The sequence below is a fragment of the Notolepis coatsorum genome (genome assembly GCF_963971535.1).
Source record: "Notolepis coatsorum genome assembly, chromosome: 12".
NCBI classification, from domain to species: Eukaryota; Metazoa; Chordata; class Actinopteri; order Aulopiformes; family Paralepididae; genus Notolepis; species Notolepis coatsorum.
In genome coordinates, this window is record NC_140176.1 from 123,862,071 (window position 1) to 123,874,812 (window position 12,742).

The window sequence follows — 12,742 nt, forward strand, 5'->3', positions numbered from 1 at the left end:
AGCTCTGGTCTAGAATAAACCTCACCCACTGTTCTCCCAGAGCTCTGGTCTAGAATAAACCTCACCCACTGTTCTCCCAGAGCTCTGGTCCTGAATAAACCTCACCCACTGTTCTGCCAGAGCTCTGGTCTGTAATAAACCTCACCCACTGTTCTCCCAGAGCTCTGGTCCTGAATAAACCTCACCCACTGCTCTCCCAGAGCTCTGGTCTGTAATAAACCTCACCCACTGTTCTCCCAGAGCTCTGGTCTGTAATAAACCTCACCCACTGTTCTCCCAGAGCTCTGGTCCTGAATAAACCTCACCCACTGTTCTCCCAGAGCTCTGGTCCTGAATAAACCTCACCCACTGTTCTCCCAGAGCTCTGGTCTGTAATAAACCTCACCCACTGTTCTCCCAGAGCTCTGGTCCTGAATAAACCTCACCCACTGTTCTCCCAGAGCTCTGGTCCTGAATAAACCTCACCCACTGTTCTCCCAGAGCTCTGGTCCTGAATAAACCTCACCCACTGTTCTCCCAGAGCTCTGGTCCTGAATAAACCTCACCCACTGTTCTCCCAGAGCTCTGGTCTGGAATAAACCTCACCCACTGTTCTCCCAGAGCTCTGGTCCTAAATAAACCTCACCCACTGTTCTCCCAGAGCTCTGGTCTGTAATAAACCTCACCCACTGTTCTCCCAGAGCTCTGGGTCTGAATAAACCTCACCCACTGTTCTCCCAGAGCTCTGGTCTGTAATAAACCTCACCCACTGTTCTCCCAGAGCTCTGGTCCTGAATAAACCTCACCCACTGTTCTCCCAGAGCTCTGGTCTGGAATAAACCTCACCCACTGTTCTCCTAGAGCTCTGGTCCTGAATAAACCTCACCCACTGTTCTCCCAGAGCTCTGGTCTAGAATAAACCTCACCCACTGTTCTCCCAGAGCTCTGGTCTAGAATAAACCTCACCCACTGTTCTCCCAGAGCTCTGGTCTGTAATAAACCTCACCCACTGTTCTCCCAGAGCTCTGGTCTGTAATAAACCTCACCCACTGTTCTCCCAGAGCTCTGGTCTGTAATAAACCTCACCCACTGTTCTCCCAGAGCTCTGGTCTAGAATAAACCTCACCCACTGTTCTCCCAGAGCTCTGGTCTAGAATAAACCTCACCCACTGTTCTCCCAGAGCTCTGGTCTGTAATAAACCTCACCCACTGTTCTCCCAGAGCTCTGGTCTGTAATAAACCTCACCCACTGTTCTCCCAGAGCTCTGGGTCTGAATAAACCTCACCCACTGTTCTCCCAGAGCTCTGGTCTGTAATAAACCTCACCCACTGTTCTCCCAGAGCTCTGGTCCTGAATAAACCTCACCCACTGTTCTCCCAGAGCTCTGGTCCTGAATAAACCTCACCCACTGTTCTCCCAGAGCTCTGGTCCTGAATAAACCTCACCCACTGTTCTCCCAGAGCTCTGGTCTGGAATAAACCTCACCCACTGTTCTCCCAGAGCTCTGGTCCTGAATAAACCTCACCCACTGTTCTCCCAGAGCTCTGGTCCTGAATAAACCTCAACCACTGTTCTCCCACAGCTCTGGGTCTGAATAAACCTCACCCACTGTTCTCCCAGAGCTCTGGTCTGGAATAAACCTCACCCACTGTTCTCCCAGAGCTCTGGTCTGGAATAAACCTCACCCACTGTTCTCCCAGAGCTCTGGTCCTGAATAAACCTCACCCACTGTTCTCCCAGAGCTCTGGTCTAGAATAAACCTCACCCACTGTTCTCCCAGAGCTCTGGTCCTGAATAAACCTCACCCACTGTTCTCCCAGAGCTCTGGTCCTGAATAAACCTCACCCACTGTTCTCCCAGAGCTCTGGTCCTGAATAAACCTCACCCACTGTTCTCCCAGAGCTCTGGTCCTGAATAAACCTCACCCACTGTTCTCCCAGAGCTCTGGTCTGGAATAAACCTCAACCACTGTTCTCCCAGAGCTCTGGTCCTGAATAAACCTCACCCACTGTTCTCCCAGAGCTCTGGTCTGTAATAAACCTCACCCACTGTTCTCCCAGAGCTCTGGTCTGGAATAAACCTCACCCACTGTTCTCTCAGAGCTCTGGTCTGGAATAAACCTCACCCACTGTTCTCCCAGAGCTCTGGTCCTGAATAAACCTCACCCACTGTTCTCCCAGAGCTCTGGGTCTGGAATAAACCTCACCCACTGTTCTCCCAGAGCTCTGGTCTGTAATAAAACTCACCCACTGTTCTCCCAGAGCTCTGGTCCTGAATAAACCTCACCCACTGTTCTCCCAGAGCTCTGGTCTGTAATAAACCTCACCCACTGTTCTCCCAGAGCTCTGGTCTATAATAAACCTCACCCACTGTTCTCCCAGAGCTCTGGTCCTGAATAAACCTCACCCACTGTTCTCCCAGAGCTCTGGTCCTGAATAAACCTCACCCACTGTTCTCCCAGAGCTCTGGTCCTGAATAAACCTCACCCACTGTTCTCCCAGAGCTCTGGTCCTGAATAAACCTCACCCACTGTTCTCCCAGAGCTCTGGTCTGGAATAAACCTCACCCACTGTTCTCCCAGAGCTCTGGTCCTGAATAAACCTCACCCACTGTTCTCCCAGAGCTCTGGTCTAGAATAAACCTCACCCACTGTTCTCCCAGAGCTCTGGTCTGGAATAAACCTCACCCACTGTTCTCCCAGAGCTCTGGTCCTGAATAAACCTCAACCACTGTTCTCCCAGAGCTCTGGTCTAGAATAAACCTCACCCACTGTTATCCCAGAGCTCTGGTCCTGAATAAACCTCACCCACTGTTCTCCCAGAGCTCTGGTCTAGAATAAACCTCACCCACTGTTCTCCCAGAGCTCTGGTCCTGAATAAACCTCAACCACTGTTCTCCCAGAGCTCTGGTCTAGAATAAACCTCACCCACTGTTCTCCCAGAGCTCTGGTCTAGAATAAACCTCACCCACTGTTCTCCCAGAGCTCTGGTCTAGAATAAACCTCACCCACTTGTGGTGATTTATACTAACCACTAGATGGCCCCATCTACCAGGGTACCACGACTACACAGTCTCTATAAATGTCATAATGAGACACCTGTTGCATGTTGACATGTACGTTACCTACCTACCTGTTGTATGCTACCTAACTACTACCAGGACCTAAATAAATGATATTCAAAGAACCCCAGTTTCTTCATTGATGGACAGAAACATTACATGTTACCAGGAGTGTAATCACGAGTCGTCATGATGGAAAGTGTGAAGCCGCCGGACGCTGTGAATTGGACTGGTAATGTGGATTATGAGTGGCGTACCTTCAAACAGCGTTTCATGCTGTACCTGATGGCTGTTGGACTGGAAGGAAAGTCTGAAACGAGGCGAATTGCACTGCTTCTGACCATCGCGGGACAACAAGCCGTGGAAGTATATAACACGTTTGTGTTCGCCGAGGCAGAGGACAGAGAGAAGTTTGCGGAGGTTGTCAAGAAGTTTGATGAACACTGTTCCCCGAAGAAGAACGAAACCTTTGAAAGGTATGTGTTTCGCTCGAGGATGCAACAGTCTGCTGAAAGTTGTGATGTGTTTCTAACGGACTTAAAGCTAAAAGCTAGAACGTGTAATTTTGGAGATGTGCACGACTCTATGATCCGTGATCAAATTGTGTTTGGCGTACTGGATTCGAAACTGAGGGAGAGGTTACTGCGGGAGACAGAGCTAACCCTTGAATCAGCTGTGAGAATATGTCACGCAAGTGAATTAGCGGTACAGCATGCCAGAACATTTGCGGGAGACGCTAGAGACGGAGCAGCGGTTGCTATGGTAACGAGAAAGCCCTACAACAAGGGAGAAAGGGGGCGGTACAATCAACAAAAGGGATCAGACACTTTTCAATGTAAAAGATGTGGTACTCGTCATGCACCAAGACAATGCCCAGCATATGGAAAAATGTGCCATAAGTGTCAAGGACAAAATCACTTTTCCAAGCAATGCTTTGCCAAGGAAAAAAAAGGCAGAGGGGAACGTGTACACACAGTAGAGGAAAATGACCTGTGTGATTCCTTCTTTGTGGGCATGGTGACACAGGATGAGGACAAACAGACAAGAGTGAATAGAGTGGAGCAGGACAAGTGGACCGAGCCCTTGCATATAAATGGAGCTGTAATTGCTTTTAAACTGGATACAGGAGCAAAGGCTAATATGATAAATGAACTTCACATCAGAAAAATGAAAGTGAAGCCCCACATTCGTCCTAATCCCATTCCACTCAAAGCCTACAATGGACAGCCCATCCCCACAAGAGGAGTGTGCAAACTGAAGGTGAGAGTTAAAGGCAAAGAGCATCACCTCATGTTTGTAATAGTTCCAGATGGACATGACTCACTGTTGGGAGATGAGGCATGTGAACAATTGGGTTTAGTCAAAAGGATGTATAGCATCAAAACAAATGCACAGAATGACATAGAGACAATAGTGGATCAGTATACTGATGTATTCAAAGGGTTTGGTGTCTTACCATACACCTACAAGATCCAACTGAAAGAGGATGCACAGCCAGTCATACATGCTCCCAGGCGGGTTCCAACACCGCTCAGAGAAAAGGTGAAGCAAGAGCTCGACCGAATGATGTCACTGGGGGTGATAAAGAGAGTGGAGGAGCCCACTGAGTGGGTGAATTCGATGGTGTGTGCCAAGAAGCCAAATGGTGATATACGTCTGTGCATGGATCCAAAAGACCTAAATGCAAACATAAAAAGAGAGCATTATCAGATTCCAACAAGAGAGGAAATAACGAGTGAGATGGCCGGTGCAAGGTATTTCAGTAAATTGGATGCTTCACAGGGCTTTTGGCAGATCAAACTGCACGAAGACAGCACAAAGTACTGTACATTCAATACACCGTTTGGCCGCTACTCGTTCCAAAGGATGCCTTTTGGAATATGCTCTGCTCCTGAAGTGTTCCACAGATCTATGGAGCACATACTGGAAGGTATAGAGGGAGCACGAGTGTATGTGGATGATGTGGTGGTGTGGGGATCCACACTGGAGCAGCACAATGAGAGACTCATCAAGGTTCTGCAAAATGTCAAAAAGCATGGACTAAAGCTCAACAGAGCAAAATGCCAGTTTGGTGTGAGAGAAATCACCTTTCTGGGAGACAAGCTTTCGAGTGCAGGTGTCGAGCCTGACATCCGCAAGGTGAAAGCTATAGTGGAGATGCCGAGACCTGAGGATAAGCAAGGTGTGTTGAGAATGATGGGAATGATAAACTTTGTTGGAAAGTTCATACCAACTTTGTCAACCAAGACAGTGCACCTCAGACAGCTGTTACACCACAAGTGTGACTTCAAGTGGACTGACAGTCATGAAGGGGAGTGGACAACACTGAAAACCATGCTCACAACGGAGCCGGTGTTGACATTTTTTGACCCGTCCAAAAGGATAAAGATTTCCACTGACTCATCCAAAAATGGGATTGGAGCGGTGCTGCTACAAGCGGATGGAGATGATTGGAGGCCAGTTGCCTATGCATCAAGAACGATGACAGTAACTGAATGTCGCTATGCACAAATTGAAAAGGAGTGTTTAGGACTAGTCTATGGATTTGAAAAATTCCACAGTTATGTGTATGGCCTACCAAGATTTGTGGCAGAGACAGACCACAAGCCGTTGATCTCCATCATAAAGAAAAACCTCAGTGAGATGTCACCACGCATACAGAGACTGATGATGAAGCTGCAACGTTATGATTTTGAGCTGATATACACACCAGGTAAACACATTGTGATGGCTGATGCTCTGTCCAGGGCAACGACACAGAGTGACGCACCTGTGAGCTCGACAGAGGCTGATGTTGAATTTCATGTGAACTTGATTGCAAAATCCCTTCCTGTGTCAGACAGAAAATCTAAACAGATTTCAGCAGAAACGGAGAAGGACCCCCTGCTACAGAGGGTTATGACTAATATGAAAGAGAGCTGGCCTAAAGGAGACTGTCAGCAATATTACAACATCCGAGCAGAGCTGAGTGTGATAGATGGACTGTTACTCAGAAAGAACACAATTGTCATTCCTCAGTCACTGAGACAAGAGATGTTGAAGAGACTTCACGAGGGGCACCTCGGAATGGAGAAATGTAAGAGAAGGGCCAGAACGTCAATATATTGGCCAGGCATCAACACAGACATTGACAAGATGGTCTCGAGCTGTGTAACCTGTCTGAAACACCATACGACGCAGCAGAAAGAGCCTATGGTAACTGCAGACCTACCTAAGGTGCCTTGGCAAAAAGTGGGAGCTGACTTGTTCCACCTGGATGGAAAGAATTATCTACTGGTTATAGACTATTTTTCTAACTATCCAGAGATAGCACTGCTTTCCAGCATGACAGCTACTTGTGTGATTACACATATGAAATCTATCTTTGCGAGACATGGAATTTGCCAGGTTCTCGTTTCTGACAACGGACCAGCTTACAACTGTAAGGAGTTCCAAAACTTTGCAGAAGAATATGATTTCCAGCATGTAACCTCAAGTCCCCTGTATGCCCAATCCAATGGTAAAGCAGAGAAAGGTGTGGGCATAGTAAAGAGGCTGCTCCTGAAGGCAAAAGAGAGTGGTTCTGATCCATATCTAGCTCTACTGAGTTACAGAGCATCACCACTAGAACATGGACTGTCTCCTGCTGAGCTTCTGATGGGACGGAGGCTGCGAACCACACTTCCTTGCACTGCAAAACAGAAGAAGAATAACATTGTGAGACAGAAACAGAAGTGTCTGCAAAACAGACAGAAAACAAACTATGACAAAGTCTCAAAAGGTCTAGTACCACTGTCACGGCGTGACACAGTGAGACTACAGGATTCTAAATACTGGGACAGGAGAGCCACAGTTCTGGAGGAAGTGGGTCCTAGATCCTACACCGTCAGAACAGAAGAGGGTCAAGTCCTAAGAAGGAATCGACGAAGCTTGTTGAAAACACCAGAGACACTTGGAGAACGGTCAACAGCTGATGACGAAGTTTGCACCACAGCAGCACCACCGACAGCTGGGCTGACAAACTTGCCACCACCAGCTGACCAGACACCTTCAACACCAGTACTGAGAAGATCTACACGTCAGTCTAGACCACCTGACAGACTTCAGTATTTGTAAAGAACAGCACAGAGCTCTATCCTTTTGCATTAAAAAAATATAAAAAGAAAAGAAAAATTGAAGAGGCAAAAGGAAAATAATTATAGAGCATGATGTATATATATAACGTTGATTTATGGTATGCAGGTTAAAGTAAATAGAGATAATTGTATTTGGAAATAGCAACAGTAGAAAAAAACTAAATGATAACTGTGGTGTTTTGAGTCAACAGAAATTTTTACATTTATTGTTGTATGCCGGTATATAATTCATAGAAAGGAGGATGTGGTGATTTATACTAACCACTAGATGGCCCCATCTACCAGGGTACCACGACTACACAGTCTCTATAAATGTCATAATGAGACACCTGTTGCATGTTGACATGTACGTTACCTACCTACCTGTTGTATGCTACCTAACTACTACCAGGACCTAAATAAATGATATTCAAAGAACCCCAGTTTCTTCATTGATGGACAGAAACATTACACCACTGTTCTCCCAGAGCTCTGGTCTAGAATAAACCTCACCCACTGTTCTCCCAGAGCTCTGGTCTAGAATAAACCTCACCCACTGTTCTCCCAGAGCTCTGGTCTAGAATAAACCTCACCCACTGTTCTCCCAGAGCTCTGGTCCTGAATAAACCTCACCCACTGTTCTCCCAGAGCTCTGGTCCTGAATAAACCTCACCCACTGTTCTCACATCCTTACAGTAGTAACTAACACATGACATCTAATGGTTTCATGGTATCAACACAGTACCGTTAAATTTCCTTTTTCCTCCTTGCTGTTGATGATCACCAGGCGAGCCTCTCTGTTCTCACAGTCCACTCTGCTCTCAGCCCAGTTCTTTACTGTAGCATTAGAGAAGTAGTAGCAACGGCCAAGAATCTCTTGCCATCCATTCTTACATTTCTCTGCCGCTGTACATGAATCATAACAGTCATAACATTAAGAAAATGTATGCAAAATTTAACTAATTTGCACAAGGAAGAGCTAGAAATGTGTATCATAGTGATGAGGAATGCTGAGCAATAGACATACATCATTAAAATACACCACTTTTACATTTGGTCACGCCATATGACAATTGTACTCACTAGCACATTATACTAATGAAAAAGATAAATGTATTACTACTCGAATAAAATCTACAATACCACAAATAGTTTTAGAAAGATTAGAGTTCTAAAACAGAACTGAATGATTTCCATTACCCATATCTGAAATATTTAAAAAGTTGAGGAAAAAAAGAACATACCCGGAGAAGTAGTTGTAGGTGGTGCTGTTGTAGTTGTAGGTGGTGCTGTTGTTGTTGTAGGTGGTGCTGTTGTTGTTGTAGGTGGTGCTGTTGTTGTCATCATCATTGTTGTGGTTGGATCTTCTGTGGATACTGTTGAATGTGTCATGGAAAAACAAAGATAATTTCAATAAATTATTAAATGAATAATTATTGAAATAATAATTACAATAAATTATTAAGTCTATTGTCCTATAAAATATGTAACACCAAAGTATAACAAAGGCTAACGTGCAGCCAGATAGCCTTCTACTGAATGCACAGAGCACCATATTCTCCCCACGAAGAAGGTGCAGGTTTTCCCAAACCGGAAACCGTGGGTAGCAGCTTATATGCTACGCAAAGAGGTGCAGGCTGCAAACCGGTGATATGCAAACAAGATGGAGACACAGATGGCACAGAACGACACGAGAGGCTTATGGCGGAGAGTACGAACGATAACTGATTATAAAGTCAGCCCCCCCTCAATAGTGAGTGCCGATGCCTCTCTCGCGGATTAACTCAACTCCTTTTACGCCACGTTTGGGGCGAGCAGTGGCGACGTTAGCTCACCGGCTAACGACGTCACTGCCGTTCCGGCTGCGTGTATGCTTTCCGCAACGCAGTTCGGTTTCCGGGTTCCTCTGATTGGCCGCGACCCCCACGTGACCCGCGCTAGCACGGCCCCTTATCCACCGCTGCCGCTACAGCTCGCCGCTGTGTTGCAGCGCAGAGCGGCTTTGACGCTCGCTTCCTGAGTCAAGAAACGCGCCACTCTGAGTCAAGAAGCTCGCTGTTGGTAACACCACCCACTTCAATGACAGAGCTCTCTTGTTTAATAATATTGTCGCGTCATCTTAATATGCTGCTGCTGCTGAGGCGGTCGTTTCTTGACTGGCGTTGCATAAGATTTACATTTAGTCAGCTAGCTGATAACTGCATAAGCAGCATATTAAGATGACTGCGTTTCTTGACTCAGAGTGGCGGCGCGACAATAGCGTTTCTTGACTCAGGCGTCTATGCCAAATACAGCTGATAACTGCATAAGCAGCATATTAAGATGACGCGACAATATTATTAAACAAGAGAGCTCTGTCATTGAAGTGGGTGGTGTTACCAACAGCGCGCTTCTTGACTCAGAGTGGCGCGTTTCTTGACTCAGGAAGCGAGCGTCAAAGCCGCTCTGCGCTGCAACACAGCGGCGAGCTGTAGGGGCAGCGGTGGATAAGGGGCCGTGCTAGCGCGGGTCACGTGGGGGTCGCGGCCAATCAGAGGAACCCGGAAACCGAACTGCGTTGCGGAAAGCATACACGTGTTCCGGCTGCCGCGGGGGAAGGGGGGTTCCTCCGCGGGGGGGGGCACTCTCTCATTGACGGAACACAGTGTGAGAATAGCGTTTATGGGAGTAAGGAAAGCTGCAGTCCCAGATGGGATAACAGGACGAATACTCAAGTCCTGTGCAAATCATCTGGCCCCAGTGTTTATAACCATAATTCAATCTATCCCTGGCTGAGTCCGTGGTCCCTGCCTGCTTCAAAGTGTCCACTATAATCCCTGCACCAAAAAACTCATCCCCAGCAGGCCTAAATGACTACAGACCGGTGGCACTCACCTCTGTGGTCATGAAATGCTTTGAGGCTGGTCAAGGACCACATCTGTGCCTCCCTCCCTAGTAACATGGACCCACTGCAGTTTGCATACAGGGCAAACAGGTCCACTTACAACGTGGTCTCCCAAGTACTACACAACACCCTATCTCACCTTGACAGTCAGAAGGGGGGCTACAGTATGTGAGATTGTTGTTCATTGACTATAGTTCAGCTTTCAACACCATAGTCCCCACCAGACTGGTTGACAAGCTGATCGAGCTGGGTCTGAGCTCCGCCATGAGCGCCTGGATCCTGGACTTTCTAAGTGACAGGCCCCAGGCGGTCAGGGTGGGGGGTCATACCTCCAGCAAAATCACCCTGAGTATCGGATCCCCCCAGGGCTGTTTCCTGAGCCCCCTGCTGTATTCACTGTACATGTACAGGTGGACAAAGTACCATCGTTCCTTTACTTAAACAGTAGAAATACCCTGATAGAATAATACTCTGATAAAAGGTAAACGTCTTAGAAATTCTACTTAAGTAAAAGTGAGACTGAATGTAAGTATATAGTGGAGTAAGAATGTGAGATAATTCCTTTGAAACGAGGTGTAATGCAAGTATAAAGTTCCCTAAGATGGAAATACAGTTATGTGTACCTCAAAACTATATTTAAGGAGAGAACTTGAGTAGAAGGACTAGAAGTTACTTCCCACCCCTGCCTGGGAGGTATTGGGGGCATTCCCCTGCCTGGGAGGTATTGAGAGCGTTCCCCTGCCTGGGAGGTATTGGGGGCGTTCCCCTGCCTGGGAGGTATTGGGGGCGTTCCCCTGCCTGGGAGGTATTGGGGGCGTTCCCCTGCCTGGGAGGTATTGGGGGCGTTCCCCTGCCTGGGAGGTATTGGGGGCGTTCCCCTGCCTGGGAGGTATTGGGGGCGTTCCCCTGCCTGGGAGGTATTGAGAGCGTTCCCCTGCCTGGGAGGTATTGGGGGCGTTCCCCTGCCTGGGAGGTATTGGGGGCGTTCCCCTGCCTGGGAGGTATTGGGGGCGTTCCCCTGCCTGGGAGGTATTGGGGGCGTTCCCCTGCCTGGGAGGTATTGGGGGCGTTCCCCTGCCTGGGAGGTATTGGGGGCGTTCCCCTGCCTGGGAGGTATTGGGGGCGTTCCCCTGCCTGGGAGGTATTGGGGGCGTTCCCCTGCCTGGGAGGTATTGGGGGCGTTCCCCTGCCTGGGAGGTATTGGGGGCGTTCCCCTGCCTGGGAGGTATTGGGGGCGTTCCCCTGCCTGGGAGGTATTGGGGGCGTTCCCCTGCCTGGGAGGTATTGGGGGCGTTCCCCTGCCTGGGAGGTATTGGGGGCGTTCCCCTGCCTGGGAGGTATTGGGGGCGTTCCCCTGCCTGGGAGGTATTGGGGGCGTTCCCCTGCCTGGGAGGTATTGGGGGCGTTCCCCTGCCTGGGAGGTATTGGGGGCGTTCCCCTGCCTGGGAGGTATTGGGGGCGTTCCCCTGCCTGGGAGGTATTGGGGGCGTTCCCCTGCCTGGGAGGTATTGAGAGCGTTCCCCTGCCTGGGAGGTATTGGGGGCGTTCCCCTGCCTGGGAGGTATTGGGGGCGTTCCCCTGCCTGGGAGGTATTGGGGGCGTCTCGGGTCGTCACTCCTCACCTGCGCGCAGTTGCATGAACACATGATCAGAGACATGAACACATGATCAGAGACATGAACACATGATGAGAGAGACATGAACACATGATCAGAGAGACATGAACACATGATCAGAGAGACATGAACACATGATGAGAGAGACATGAACACATGATCAGAGACATGAACACATGATCAGAGACATGAACACATGATCAGAGACATGAACACATGATCAGAGACATGAACACATGATCAGAGACATGAACACATGATCAGAGACATGAACACATGATCAGAGGGACATGAACACATGATCAGAGAGACATGAACACATGATCAGAGACATGAACACATGATCAGAGAGACATGAACACATGATCAGAGACATGAACACATGATGAGAGACATGAACACATGATCAGAGACATGAACACATGATCAGAGAGACATGAACACATGATCAGAGACATGAACACATGATCAGAGAGACATGAACACATGATCAGAGAGACATGAACACATGATCAGAGACATGAACACATGATCAGAGAGACATGAACACATGATGAGAGACATGAACACATGATCAGAGAGACATGAACACATGATCAGAGAGACATGAACACATGATCAGAGAGACATGAACACATGATCAGAGAGACATGAACACATGATCAGAGACATGAACACATGATCAGAGAGACATGAACACATGATCAGAGGGACATGAACACATGATCAGAGAGACATGAACACATGATCAGAGACATGAACACATGATCAGAGAGACATGAACACATGATGAGAGACATGAACACATGATCAGAGAGACATGAACACATGATCAGAGACATGAACACATGATCAGAGACATGAACACATGATCAGAGAGACATGAACACATGATTAGAGACATGAACACATGATCAGAGACATGAACACATGATCAGAGACATGAACACATGATCAGAGACATGAACACATGATCAGAGACATGAACACATGATCAGAGAGACATGAACACATGATCAGAGACATGAACACATGATCAGAGACATGAACACATGATCAGAGAGACATGAACACATGATCAGAGACATGAACACATGATCAGAGACAT